General features: G+C 37.8%; 1 protein-coding gene across 1 annotated transcript in view; it reads left to right on the plus strand.

Moving 5' to 3' along the window:
• CYSLTR1 (cysteinyl leukotriene receptor 1) overlaps positions 1-15,633 on the plus strand; it is a 57,649-nt gene that overhangs the window by 9,461 nt on the left and 32,555 nt on the right.

The raw sequence follows: 15,633 nt of genomic DNA on the forward strand, positions 1-15,633 counted from the left end.
TAGTGTTTTACAGTTTACAAAACACTCTTATTTATTGATCCTATTATTCATTCATGTATTTATTCAACAAACACCTTCTATATCAAAAGGTGAATAAAACATTGTCCTGATAATTAACTTGTTGGGGGGAATCCCTTCACAATGTAAACATATATCAGATCATCACATTGTACACTTTAAATATGTAATTTTATTTGTCAAATATACCTCAATAAAGTTGAAGGGGAAGCATTGTCCTTCACCTTCCTGAGCTCAGCTTTAAAATGATGAATAGCACAACTAAAGTTTTTCATTTGTCAATAATAGGATACATGGAGAATAGGAAAGACGGTATTGGGGAGCTGGCCAAATAAAAGCATGGACCATTGAGCTGTACCTTCATGCAAACTAAGTTTCCTGCATGTTTTCACTACTCAGCAGAAGTCGAGGAAGTATCTGTCTTAGAAGCCGAGCCCTGAGTCTCCCCACTTCCCCTTCTGCTTTCGCCTCATCACCCCACCCCTGCTGGCAGTCCTCCAACATATTCAGACAATCTGGTGCATGCTTTTGCTAGAAAGGTAAAGAAAGTCTTGGGGAGGCAGTCGACTAAATAGAATCATAAAACTACGTCCAAATGCTGATTTAATCTTTCAGTCTCTCTTGTTGACTGAATTATGTGTTACCCAGAACTTATGGTCAGACACAGCTTTGGATCTTTGGATTCTCAACAATCTCTGTCCTCAGCCACTTTGAACTCTCCTACAGCCCCATCACACCACTTTAGCTGTGTTTTTTTTTTTTTTTTTTTTTTTTTAAGCTCTGCCTTCTATCTCTTCCCAAATGTGTGGATACAACTGTGCTACCACTTTTCCTTTCTTCTCTACTAATTCATACACGTGGACATGGATGTGGGTTGGGGAGAGGGAGGGTGGGTGAGTCGTGATACCCTACACTCTGATTTTTCAAATTTCTTTTTAAAAGACTCTATCATTCTAAAAGAGTATACATTTCACTTCCACTTTACACCATTATCTAGATTCCTGCACAATAGCACCTATGTTTCCACACTAAAAACATGCTCCCCCCAGGACACTCACCCTGGAGAGTCAAATTACTCAAAATCTCCTGTACCACACAGTTACTCTTCGAAAGTTGCTCAACTAGGAGAGGAAGAGAGAAAAAATGGATAAAACAGACTCATGGCCATTAATGGGCTTACTGTCTAGGTGGGTATGACAGACATGTAAGCAAAAAGAGTAATTAAATCACTGTAATAAATGGAATAATAAAGCCATGAGAAAAGGAGTATTTGTAGAGAATGACCGCTTATTTTACTCTTGAACTATAAGTAGAAATTTGCCAAGTTCACCTCTTTGACTATGTAAAGGGTAAAAGACGCATAGTTCAGGTATCTTCAAGTAGCCCAGACATGATGCTATCAGGATTCTGAACTACATTGGTGGAAGAAAGAGGGTCAGGGGATACTGCAGAATAAGAATTAACAAAACTCAGAGTTTACATATGAGGGGAGAAGTCAGGGTTGGTTGGGGTCAAATATGACTACCAGATTCTGTGCTTGAGTGACTGAAAGACTATTAGGTCAATGGGACAAAAACAGAAAAGTTAGTTGGAGAATTTGACTTGGGAAGGAAGATGATATTTGTCTTTAAACATGTCAAAACTGAGGTAAACATATGAAGTCCAAGAAGAATAACATAATAGGTAGACGAAAATGAGAGACTAAAGTTCAGGTTTGTGGCTGAGACAGAAATTTGAATCATCTATTAATACATAAGTGATCTTTTTGAGCCATGTAAATTGGTAGATTCTCCAAGGGAAAGAGAGAAGCACAGAACAAAGCACCAAAATTTGTGTTTCACAGATCTTGGCTACACCGATTGCCACAATTGGCTATCTGAAAACTCTGTCACTGATGAAGTGAGACAAAAATAAAATAAAATAATAAAAAAAAAGAATTTCCAGAGGAAAAAAAATAATAATAAAAAAAAAGAAATAAAGAGTGGCTATTGGGGCAGCACTGAGGTAGCAGAACTAGGCTGGTGGTTGCAATACCTGGGTTCTAGTCCCAGCCCTGTCCCTAGCTATGTGCTGTTGAGCAAGTCATCAGTCCATTGAAACTGGATATCTCATTGTTCCTATACCAGTTCTCCTTGTTGTTGTTTAGTCACTAAGTCTGATTCTTTGTGATCCCATGGACTGTAGCCCACCATGTTCCTCTGTCCATGGAATTTTCCAGGCAAGAATACTGGAGTGGGTTGCTATTTCCTACTGTAAGGGATCTTCCCCACCCAGAGGTCAAACCTGCATCTCAAACCCACATCTCCTGCATTGGCAGGCAGATTCTTTACCACTGAGCCACCAAGGAAGCCCTATACCAGTCCTTAAATCTCAGTTAAATCTTTGCACCCCTTGGTTCCTCCCTTTTTTCCTAATCTGTTAAACTTCTTCATTGTTTCACTTTTTACTACTCTTTTTGTAGCATTTTCAACTTTCTTATCCCATTGTCCTTCCACAGCACTTGCTCTATGATCCCAACCTTATATCAATTTAAGCATTTGCATTTTTTTTCTCTTACACACAGGTTTTTCAACACTCCTAAAACAAATGGCACAATTTTGCAGCTGGGTCCACTAAAAATTCATACTCTCCAACCTCAACTGGGCCTTCAATTTCTTCTTGATCATATTTCCCTCCCAATCCCCAGAGTCACCATTCAAACCTTCACCAATTTTCAAAAGACCTGAACCCAAGTTTAGTCCTCTTTTTCTCAACAGACAACATTGTTTCTTATTTCACCAAGAAAGTTAAGCCTCTCAGGGATAAGCAATCTCTATCTTTGTTTCTCCACTTCCACTTTCCCTTGCTGTTGCTATTTTAGTTGCTAGGCTGTGTTCAACTCTTTGTAACCCCATATACTGTAGCCCACCAGGCTCCTCTGTCCATGGAATTCTCCAGGCAAGAGCACTGGAGTGGGTCCACATCCAGGGGATCTTCCAACCCAGGGATTGAACCCACATCTCCTGCTTGGCAGATGGATTCTTTACCACCGAGCCACCTGAGATTCCCTCCACTTTCCATTACCTGTTAGTATTTTTTTCTTCCCCTGCACATTCTAGTAGTTTTCCATTCCCTAAAGGATAAACTTTAATTCTCTAAAACAGTATACTAGACCACTGTGATCTAGTTTCTGCATTTTTTGCCAACCTATTTTCTTATGTTTAAACTCAATAGTGCAAACATACACAGATACATACACCTAAATAGGCACATCTGCACACATATACAACCTTCATCTTATATTTCATCCCTGTCATACTGCTAGCTATTCCCTAAACATGCCATGCTATTTCACATCTCCAAATCTTTGCTCATTCTACCTTCTGTGCTCTACTGTGCTTAGTCACTCAATTATGTCCAACTTTTTGTGACCCCATGGACTGTAGCCCTCCAGCGTCCTCTGTCCATGGGGATTCTCCAGATAAGAATACTGGTCTGGGTTGCCATACCCTCCTCCAAGGGATCTTCCCTATGGATCGAACCTATGGATCAAACCCAGGTCTCCCTCACTGCAGGTGAATTCTTTACCATCTGAGCCACCAGGGAAGCCCAAGAATACTGGAATGGGTAGCCTTTCCCTTCACTGGAGGATCTTCCTGACCCAGGAATCGAACCAGAGTCTCCTGAATTGCAGGCAGACCTTTACCAGCTAAGCTACCAGGGAAGCCCATTCTACCTTCTACCCTTGCCTAGAATGCTCTTCTCCACCTATCATACCCCTCTATCTTTTGTAAAGCTTTTACTAACATATGCAAACCATTCTTTGTGTTCTTTATATACTTCTATTGCAGCAACTGTAATTGTGCAGTAAATGAATTTTTTAACATATCTATGCCTTATTCTAGTAGAGTGTAAGCCTTCATGGGCAGGCAGGGTCTGTTTCTTATTTTCCAAAGGATTGACACATAGTAAGTAGCTAATTGCTGTTGCTGTTGCTAAGTCGCTTCAGTCGTGTTCGACTCTGTGTGACTCCATAGACGGCAGCCCACCAGGCTCCCCCGTCCCTGGGATTCTCCAGGCAAGAACACTGGAGTGGGTTGCCATTTCCTCTCCAATGCATGAAAGTGAAAAGTGAAAGTGATGTCGCTCAGTCGTGTCTGACTCTTAGCGACCCCATGGACTGCAGCCTACCAGGCTCCTCCGTCCATGGGATTTTCCAGGCTAATACATCCCTTTTAATATAATAAACATATCACAGTAGTACCGAAGATTAGGAAATTTTTTATAGAGGGAGTGATGTAAGAGATGGTCTTAAAAGTGGTCAGAATTATATCAAATAACAATGAAGGAAAAGAACGTTTCAGATGGCAAAATGGCCTGAGCAAAAGACTAAGTAAAGGATGGAGCTATTCATAAGACCACAGTTCTATTATGTATATAGTAAACCATATAAAATGACTCTATAAAGTTAAGATAGAATATTATTGTAGTCTTGAATGGTGCTTCAAGCTTAATAAGTCATCAGAGAACTCTGAAACGGATGTGAAATGATTATAACTGTGCTTTAAGATGAATAATTTGTTATAAGTGATAAAGACCAACTAAACAGAAGAAAATAAGAAAATTAAAAGGAAAGTTGTAATTTCTAGCATTCAGTAAACAGTTCTCCCATATTATAACCAAAGAGAGAGCAAAGTAATGGATCAGTCCTGGGCTTTTGTGCAGTCCTCTCCACAACAGTTTGTTAAATTGTCATGATTTATACCAGTATACGGGGCTTCCCTGGTGGCTCAGATGGTAAAGAATCTGCCTGGAATGCAGGAGAGCCGGGTTCAATCCCTGGGTCAGGAAGATCCCCTGGGGAAGGGAATGGCTACTGACCCCAGTGTTCTTGCCTCAAGAATTCCACGGACAGAGGAGCTTGGTGGACCCCAGTCCATGGGGTCATGAAGAGTCAGACACGACTTAGCGATTAGCACTCTCACTTTCATACCAATACACAAGTTTATCTTATGTCATTGTTTAGTAACAGGCCTTGTGGAATTTGAAACTTAATAGTGTGGTGTAATGAAAATAGCCTTGGACTGTGAGCCAGTGGTTCTGCCACTAATTTTGTGAGTTACTTTCAATAATCATTTTATCTTTCTGGGTCATGAAGTGGGATGGATTAGATGTTTTCTAAGTGCTCTTCTGTATCTAATATTCCATCAAAATAGGTCATTCAACAAAGAGAGACTGTATAGCCACTTCTGGAAGTTTCCTTCAGGAATAGCTTTGTATAAGAATTGTTTTCAGTATTCTGATACATACTTCCTTTTTATTTATCTGACACATACCTCCTTGTTCACAGTGACCTGATTCAGCTAACAGTTATATGGGAACATAGCCTTCATCCCTTCTCATAGAACTTGCTCTGTGATCATGTCTAGTCTTTAATCTTCATGAAAGCCTGACCACCAGGACACTACTAGGTTATTCTTTGTTCTGCCATTTCTTGCTGTAGAGTGCCAAAGTGTGCACTGGTAGAATTTTTCAAATAATTGAATATACCTTAAAGAAGTAAATTTGACATTAAGCTAGCAGATTTATAGTAAGAGAAAGAACTCTGAGAAGTAATTTAGTACAATTTAGTGGGATAAAATTTATGCTTTCTCCTGTAAGCAACCAGGAGATTCTAAGGAGATAGAAGGCATGATCAAGGTGGTGGTCACCCAGAATTACCTCTTCACTGCTGATTAATGAACAAGTTGAAGCTTGCTTTCCACACTTATGCCTAGTTCATTCTCTTTTTTTATCTTGCTTTCTTTTCTTTTTTCTATTTCTTTCTTCCCTCCCCTTCCTTCCTTATTTTCTTTCTTTCTAGCTTTACTTGCAACAATACAGTACATTTCCTAACTGGTATTTAACAAACTACTCAAACTTACAGAGTGTTAACCTTAGTTACATTTCCCAACTCATTTGATTTTTCAGAGTTATTAACAATTTTACCCCAACCCACTAGTTGAAAACATCTGCACAAAATAATGATGCTTTCTTTAACGGCATTATGTGCCTTTAACAGCTTCTTTCAACACTATAAAATCCTTACTTCATCTCAAAACTTTCATCTGAATTCCCAGATTTTGCTATAATTTATCCAGGAGACCTCATCTGGACTCATAGCAAAGATTTCTGACAATGCCATTCTGTTGGAGCACTTATATGCAGACTACAGTGATTCACTCCCACCTTACCAGAAAAAAAGATATGTTTTACATGAAATGAACATCCTTCTGAAGAACTTTAACCAATCTTCATCATGTTTCTGTATACAAATCTATACTTCCAATTGCTGTCACTCTTTTCAGATTTACCTAGCGTAGCTTTGAACCACATTTTTCTCCCTAGAAAATCTCCCCTAGACATTTTTTCTTTGGTAAGCAGAATTCAAAGATAGATCTCAGGATTCTTACCCATTGGTGTACAAACTTGATATAATCTCCTCCTCTTTAATATATGTAGGACCTGTGAATAGGATATTTTATTCCTGTATTAGAGTACAATCCATTGGTTTTCAGTTAACCAAACTGGAGATTATCCTGGGTTGGACTACTTAATTAGGTGAGCCCTATATCAAGTGAAAAGTTGGTAAGTTCGAGAAAGAAGTCAGAAGATTTAAAGAGATTTCTTTTCCGATGGCCTGGAAGAAAACAAACATCCATGTTGTGAGAGAAGTGGTTCAAGAGCCTAAGAATGCCCTTCAAGAACTGAGAGTGGTTCCTGGCCAATAAGAAAGACAGTGAGAAAACAGGACCTCAATAGCAAGGAATGAATTCTGCCAATAACCAGTGATCTTGGAAGAGAACGCTTAGCCTCAAATGAGATCTCAATTCTGGCTGAAAACTTGATTGCAGCCCTATGATACCCTAAGCAGAGGACCCAGCTAACTTGTATCTGAGCTCCTGATCCACAGAAACAATGAGGAAATAAGTTGGTGCTGTTTCAAGTTTGTGATAATTTGTTAAACCAATAGAAAAATAATATACTTTTATTCATTCTTTTTCTCTTTTTATTGATGATGACTACCAAAGTGGAGATCAAGAAGTCTGATTAAAACCTTTATTTTGGTTCTAAACTCAACACTGTATTGAAAATATTTTCTCCAAGGTCTGCAAGGCTTCCTAAGTACCAAATGCAATTGCTATTTTATGAACTTCATTCTCTTTGGTCTTTTGGAAATATTTTTAATAAATGACCATATTATTTCTTAAAATTGCCCTTTTGACTTGTTTTATTCTTTGGATCTCTCCCCTCCTTTACTATCTTCACTTTACAGATGAGAAAACTGAGTATTACTGAGGTTAAGTAAATTTCCAAAGTTCAAACAGTAAGTGGAGAAACTATGATTCAAACTCAGATCTATACTGGCTCAAAAGCCTTTATGTTTTCCCCATTGTATCCACATTGACCTTGTCTCAGTAGAAAATTAAGCTGAGTTTTTCTCCTTTTTTAAAAAAGATGTGTTTTTGCATAATGAAAAAATCTTTATTGATAAAACAGAGAACTTACTATAAGTAAAATATGACATAGAATAAAACCAAAATTAATCTCAAAGTGAAATACAGGGGTGATGGGTCCATCAGGGAGGGCAGAGTCATTTGGCTTCATCCATCACCAAGTCCTTCTACTCCATATAAGGTGATTTTTAAATTGTCTCTGTAACCACTCAGTATGTCTGAATTCAGGGAGCCTGACTCCTCCAGTGCCATTTCTCTTTCTCAAGACCCCTTTCCTATTGAGGGTCTTTTGTGTCTTCAGACAAATTTTAAGATTTTGTTCTAGTTCTCTGTAAAGTGCGATTGGTAATTTGACAGAGAGTGCATTGAATCTGTAGATTGCTTTGGGTACTATAGCAATTTTCACCATATTGACTCTTCCATTCTAAGAACATGGTATATCTATCCATCTTTTTGTAAAGTTGTCTTTTATTTCTTTCATCAGTACCTTATAGTTTTCTAGTATAGGTATTTTGGTTCCTTAAGTAGGTTGATTACTAGGTATTTTATTCTTTTTGTTGCAATGGTAAATGGGAGAGTTTCCTTAATTTCTCTTTCTGATATTTTGTTGTTAGTATATAGGAATTCAAGGGATTTCTGTGTATTAATTTTGTATCCAGAACTTTACCAAATTCACTGATTAGCTCTAGTAATTTACTGGTGGCCTCTTTAGTATTTTCTATGTATAATATCATGTAACCTGCAAACAGTGAGAGTTTCACTTCTTTTCCAATTTGGATTCCTTTTTTTCTTTTTCTTCAATCATTGTCATGCCTAGGACTTCCAAAACTATGTAGATAAAAGTGGCAAGAGTGGACATCCATATCTTGTTCCTGATCGTAGAGGAAATGCTTTAATTTTTTCACCATTGAGAATGACGCTTGCTGTTTTATGTTGAAGTATGTTCCCTCTATGCCCACTTGCTGAAGAGTTTTATCATACATCATTGTTGAATTTTGCCAAAAATTATTTTCTTACATCTGTTGAAAAGGTCATGTTTTTATTTATATATTTTATTGAAGAAACTGAGCTATGAGGGGATCCCCAAAGTATAGTTGGCTTACAATATTTCAGGTGCACTACAAGGTGATTCACTTATACATATACACATATATTATCTTTCAGATTATTTTCCATCATAGGTTATTGCAAGATATCGACTATAATTCCCTATGCTATACAGAAAACCTTTGTTGTCTATTGCCTATCTATTTTTAAATTAATTATTTTAACTAGAGAATGATTACTTTACAACATTGTCATGGTTTTTGCCATACATCAATACAAATCTGCCATAGGTATACATGTGTTGCCCCCATCCTGAATCCCCCTCCTACCCCATTCCCCACCCTATCTCTCTATGTTGTCCCAGAGCACTGACTTTGGGTACCCTGCTTCATGCATCAAACTCACATTGGTCATCTATTTTACATATGGCAATGTATATGTTTCATGAGAAAACTAGCATTCTGTTTATATTAAGTCAAATACATGGAATCAAAATGTTATAAATTTTTTAGTTAGGCAAAAATTCATGTTTCTAAAATATGTATATTATTGCTGCTGTTCAGTCATCAAGTTGTGTCTGACTCTTAGTGACTCCATGCTTTTGGAGTTCTCACAGCAAATATACTGGGGTAACGGTTTGCCATTCCCTCCTCCAGTGGATCACATATTGTCAGAACTTTCCACTATGACCTGCACAGCTTGGATATCCCTGCATGGCATGGCTCATAGCTTCATTGAGTTATGCAAGCCCCTTCACCACAACAAGGCAGTGATCTATGAAGAGGGATCACATATATTATACACACACTATATATATATATATACACACACACACACACACACACACAAAAGCTTTTCTACTACACTTGATGAAGACTTGAAAAAGAGCATCAAAAAAAAAAAAAGATGGAGAAATTAGAAAACATAAACAAGATAAAATGTGAGAGCTGAATATGAAATAGAAAAAATTAAGCAAACTTGATAAAAGTAAAAGATCATCATATAACCCAGTTGTTTTAAAACAAGGGATGACCCAGAGGGATGGTACGGGGAGGGAGATGGGAGGAGGGTTCAGGATGGGGAACACGTGTATACCTGTGGCGGATTCATGTTAATATATGGCAAAACCAATACAATATTGTAAAGTTAAAAAATAAAATAAAACAAGGCTGCTCATTAGAAAAACATATGGAGCTTTGAAGAAACAAAAATACCTAAGCATTTGTATTTTTAAAAAAAATTCCAAGATAATTCTATTATGCATCTAGATTTTTTAAAGTGATTACAGGTTTTTCTATTAAATGATAGTTTTGGTGATATTGTTGTTGTTGTTCAGTTGCTCAGTCATGTCCAATTCTTTGCAACCCCATGGACTGCAGCCCGCCAGTCTTTGGTGATATAAAATTCTATTATTTTCTGTTGACCAATCATGATACAACGGTATTAAAATGAATACTAGTTACATAATCACAATAGTAAAAGATGTTTATCAGTTTTCACAATCAATAGCCAGACAAAAAATAAAAGATAATTACAATTGCAAGCTATAATGAAAACATGATTAACCTAACAATATAAAATAATTGCATACAATTTGGGTGGTTAAATAGAGTGATGAGGTAAGTGGAAGTGTACATGCACATGTTTTCATATACCTAGCTGGTCTATGTCTTTTGGTTGGTGCATTTAATCCATTTACAGTTAAGGTAATTATTGATATGTATGATCCTATTACCATTTCCCTAATTGTTTTGGGTTTATTTTCTGTAAGTCTTTTCCTTCTCTTGTTTCCTGCCTAGAGAAGTTCCTTTAGCATTTGTTGTAAAGCTAATCTGATGGTGCTAAATTCTCCTTTGCTGGTCTGGAAAGCTTTGATTTCTCCATCAAATCTGAATGAGAGTCTTGCAGGGTAGAGTATTCTTGGTTGCAGGCACCTCTGGCTTGTAGAGTTTCTGTTGAAAAATCAGCAGACAGCCTTATGGGCATTCCCTTGTATTTTATTTCTCATTTTTTCCTTGTTGCTTTTAATATTTTATCTTTGTCTTTAATTTTTTCAGTTTGATTATTATTTGTCTTGGTGTGTTCCTCCTTGGGTTTAACCTGCCTGAGACTCTCTGTGCTTCCTGGACTTGGTTGACTATGTCTTTTCCCATGTCAAGGAAGTTTTCAGCTATTATCTCTTCAAGTATTTTCTCAAGTCCTTTCTCTCAATCTTCTACTTAGGGGACCCCTATAATGCAAATATTGGTGTGTTTAATATTGTCCCAGAGGACTCTTGGGCTATATTCATCTTTTTTCATCCTTTTTTCTATATTCTGTTCTGAAGCAGTGTTTTCCACCATTCTTTCCCCCAGGTCACTTGTCTATTCTGCCTCAGTTATTCTGCTACTGATTCCTTCTAGTGTATTGTTTGTTCTATTTTTTCTTTAGTTCTTCTAGGCCTTTAGTAAACATTTCTTGCATCTTCTCCATTGTTTCCCAAGATTCTGGATCATTTTCACTATCATTATTCTGAATTCTTTAGGTGGGAGGTTGTCTATCTCCACTTCTTTTAGTTGTTTCTGGGTTTTATCTTGTCCCTTCATCCGGGACATAACTCTCTGCTTTTTCATCCTAATTAACTTTCTGTAATGTGGTTTTTGTTCTAGCCAGGCTGTGGGATTATAGTTCTTCTTGCTTCTATCTGTCCTCTGGTGAATGAGGCTAAGAGGCTTGTATAAGCTTCCTGATGAGAGGGACTGATGGTGGGGGAAACTGGGTCTTTCTCTGGTAGGCAGGGCCTTGTTCAGTAAATCTTTAATCCGATTAGCTGTTGATAGGTGGGACTGTGCTCCCTCTGTATTAGTTGTTTGGCCTGAGATGGCCCAGCCATGGGGTCTACAGACTCTATGGTAGGGTTAATGGCAACCTCCAAGAGAACTAAGGGGCATCTTCTAGGACTGCTGCTGCCAGTGCCCCTGTCCCTGTGACAATCCCCTGCTGACTCATGCTTCCACAGGTGACCCTCCAACACTAGTAGTTAGGTCTGTCTTGGTCTCCTGTGGGATCACTGCTCCTTTCCCCTGGGTCTTGGCATGCACAAGACTTTGTTTGTGCCCTCAAAGAGTGGAGTCTTTGTTTCCCCCAGTCCTGTGGAAGTCCTGTAAGTAAATCCTGCTGGCCTTCAACGTCAGATTCCCTGGGAATTCCCAGTCCCTTTGTCAGATTCCCAGGCTGGGAAGCCTGATGTAGGGCTCAGAACCTTCACAACAGTGAGAGAACTTCCTGGTATTATTGTTCTCCACTTTATGTGTCACCCACCTAGCAGGTATAGGATTTGATTTTATTATGATTGTGCTCTTCCTACCATCTTGCTGTGGTTGGATGTGGAGCATCTTTTTTTGTGTGTGTGGGTTCTAGCATCCTCTTGTCGATGGTTGTTCAACAGCTAGTTGTGGTTTTCATGCTCTTAAAGGAGGAGATGAGCACATGCTCTTCTGCTTCACCATCTTGAACCAGAAGACCAAATTATTTTCATTCTTCAACTTGTTGATGTGGTGTATCACACTGATTGATTCACAAATCCTCAAGTTCCTTTTGATCATGGTGTGTGATCCTTTTAAAATATCTTTGTATTTGATTTGCTTGTATTTTGTTGAGGAAGTTTGCTTCTATGTTCATCAGTGATATTGGCCTGAAATTTTCTCTTTTTTGTGGTATCTTTACTAGTTTTGGTATCAGGGTGATGGTCATCTCATAGAATGAGTTTGGGAATATTCTTTTCTCTGCAATTTTTTGAAAGAGTTTCAGAAGGATAGGTGTTAACTCTAAAAATTAGGTAAAATTCACATGTGGAGTCATCTGGTCCTGGACGTTTATTTGTTGGGAGATCTTTAATCACATTTTCAATTTTAGGCCTTGTGATTGATCTATTTATAATGTCTATTTCTTCCTTGTCCATTCTTTGGAGATTGTCGCTTCCTAAGAATTTATCCCTTTCTTCCAGGTTGTCCATTTTATTGGCATATAGTTGCTTGTAGTAGTCTCTTGTGATCTACTGTATTTTTGTGGCATTTTATGTTGTAACTTATCCTTTTTCATTTCTAATTTTATTGATTTGAGCCTTATCCTCTTTTACTTTTTGAGGCTGGATAATGGTTTACCAATTTTGTTTATCTTTTCAAAGAACCAGCTTTTACTTTCACTGATCTCTTTCATCGTGTACTTCATTTCTATCTCATTTATTTCTGCTCTTATCTTTATGATTTCTTTCCTTCTATTGACTTTGAGTTTGTTTGTTCTTCTTTCTTTTTTTTTTTTAGGTGTAAGATTGAGTTGTTTATGAGATATTTCCCTTGTTTCCTGTGGAAGGTTGCTTGCTATAAACTTTCCTCATAGAAGTGCTTTTGCTGCATCCCACAGGTTTTGGAACACCATGTTTTAGTTTTCATTTTCTGTATTTTTTATCTCCTGTTTGATTTCTTCAGTGATCTATTCATTGTTTTTTAACCTATTGTTTAGCCTCTAAGTGTTTTTAACAGTTCTTTTCTTGTAGTTTATTTCTAATCTCATAGCATTATTGTCAGAAAAGATCCTTGATACAATTTCAATTTTCTTGCATTTTCCAAGGCTCACCTTGTGGCCCAGCATGTGAATCCTGGAGAATGTTCCAAGTCCACTTGGGAAGACTGTGTATTCTGTTGCTTTCAGAAGGAATGCTCTATAAATATCAGTTAAGTCTATCTGGTCTAATATGTCATTTAAGGCCTGTTTTTTATTGATCTTCTGTCTGGATGATATGTCCATTGATAAAATTGGAGTATTACAGTTACCCAGTATTATTGAGTCACTGTATATTTCTCCTTTCATGGCTGTTAATATTTGCCTTATATATTGGGGTGATGCTATATTGAGTTCATACATATTTACAATTGTTATACCTTCCTCTTGGATCAATCCCCTTCATGTTTATATAGTGTCCTTCCTTCTCTCTTTTAACAGTCTTTATTTTAAAGTTTATTTTGTCTGATATGAGTATTGCTACTGCAGTGCTCTTTTGATATCCATTTGATTGAAATACCTAATTGCATCTCCTCACTTTCAGTCTGTATGTTCCCCAAGATCTGAATTGGATCTACATTAGACAGGATATATATGAGTCTTATTTTTTTTAATTTTATTTTATTTTTAAACTTTACAATATTGTACTAGTTTTGCCAAATATCGAAATGAATCCGCCACAGGTATACCCGCGTTCCCCATCCTGAACCCACCTCAGTCCATGTCTTTTGGTTGCAGCATTTAATCTATTTACATTTAAGGAAATTCTCAATATGTATGTTCCTATTGCCATTTTCTTAAATTTTTTTTTGGATTTTTTTTTTGTAGGTCCTTTTTCTTCCCTTCCTCTTTTGTTCTCTTGCGATTTAAAGACTAACTTTTTTTATGTCACCACATTTTTATTAATTTATTTTAATTGGAAGATAATTACTTTACAATATTGTGATGTCTTGTTATACATCAACATGAATCGGCCATAGGGATACATGTGTTCCCCCATCTTGAACCTCCCTCCCTGCTCCCTCCCCACCCTATCCCTCTGGGTTGCCCCAGAGTATGGGCTTTGGGTGCTTACTCCATGCATGGAACTTGTACTGAGCATCTATTTTACATATGGTAATATACATGTTTCTTTTTGTTTTGTTTTGTTTACTTTACAATATTGTATTGGTTTTGCCATACATCAACATGAATCCACCATTGGTGTACACGTGTTCCCCATTCTGAACGCCCCTCCCACTTCCCTCCCCATACCATCCCTCTGGATCATCCCAGTGCACCAGCCCCGAGCAGCCTGTATCATGCAGAGAACCTGGACAGGCGATTCATTTCACATATGATATTATACATGTTTCAATGCCATTCTCCCAAATCATCTCACCCTCCTCCTCTCACACAGAGTCCAAAATACTGTTCTATAGATCTATGTCTTTTTGCTGTCTCGCATACAGGGTGATCATTACCATCTTTGTAAATTCCATATATATGTGTTAGTATACTGTATTAGAAAGCATCACTATGAACAAAGCTACTGGAGGTGATGGAATTCCAGTTGAGCTATTTCAAATCCTGAAAGATGATGCTGTGAAAATGCTGCACTCAATATGCAGGCAAATTTGGAAAATTCAACAGTGGCCACAGGACTGGAAAAGGTCAGTTTTCATTCCAATCCCAAAAAAGGTACTGCCAAAGACTGCTCAAACTACCACACAATTGCACTCATCTCACAAGGTAGTAAAGTAATGCTCAAAATTCTCCAAGCCAGGTTTCAGCAATACGTGAACTGTGAACTTCCAGATGTTCAAGCTGGTTTTAGAAAAGGCAGAGGAACCAGAGATCAAATTGCCAACATCTGCTGGATCATCGAAAAAGCAAGAGAGTTCCAGAAAAACATATATTTCTGCTTTACTGACTATGCCAAAGCCTTTGACTGTGTGGATCACAATAAACTGTGGAAAATTCTGAAAGAGATGGGAAAACCAGACCACCTGATCTGCCTATTGAGAAATTTGTATGCAGGTCAGGAAGCAACAGTGAGAACTGGACATGGAACAACAGACTGGTTCCAAACAGGAAAAGGAGTACGTCAAGGCTGTATATTGTCACCCTGCTTATTTAACTTCTATGCAGAGTACATCATGAGAAACGCTGGGCTGGAAGAAGCACAAGCTGGAATCAAGATTGACAGGAGAAATATCAATAGCCTCAGATATGCAGATGGCACGACCCTTATGGCAGAAAGTGAAGAGGAACTAAAAAGCCTCTTGATGAAAGTGAAAGAGGAGAGTGAAAACTTTGGCTTAAAGTCAACATTCAGAAAATGAAGATCATGGCATCCGGTCCCACCACTTCATGGGAAATAGATGGGGAAACAGTGAAAACAGTGTCAGACTTTATTTGGGGGGGGCTCAAAAATCACTGCAGATGGTGATTGCAGCCATGAAATTAAAAGATGCTTACTCCTTGGAAGAAAAGTTATGACCAACCTAGATAGCATATTGAAAAGCAGAGACATTACTTTGCCAACAAAGGTCTGTCTAGTCAAGGCTATGGT

The sequence above is a fragment of the Bos taurus genome, chromosome X (genome assembly GCF_002263795.3).
Source record: "Bos taurus isolate L1 Dominette 01449 registration number 42190680 breed Hereford chromosome X, ARS-UCD2.0, whole genome shotgun sequence".
NCBI lineage: Eukaryota > Metazoa > Chordata > Mammalia > Artiodactyla > Bovidae > Bos > Bos taurus.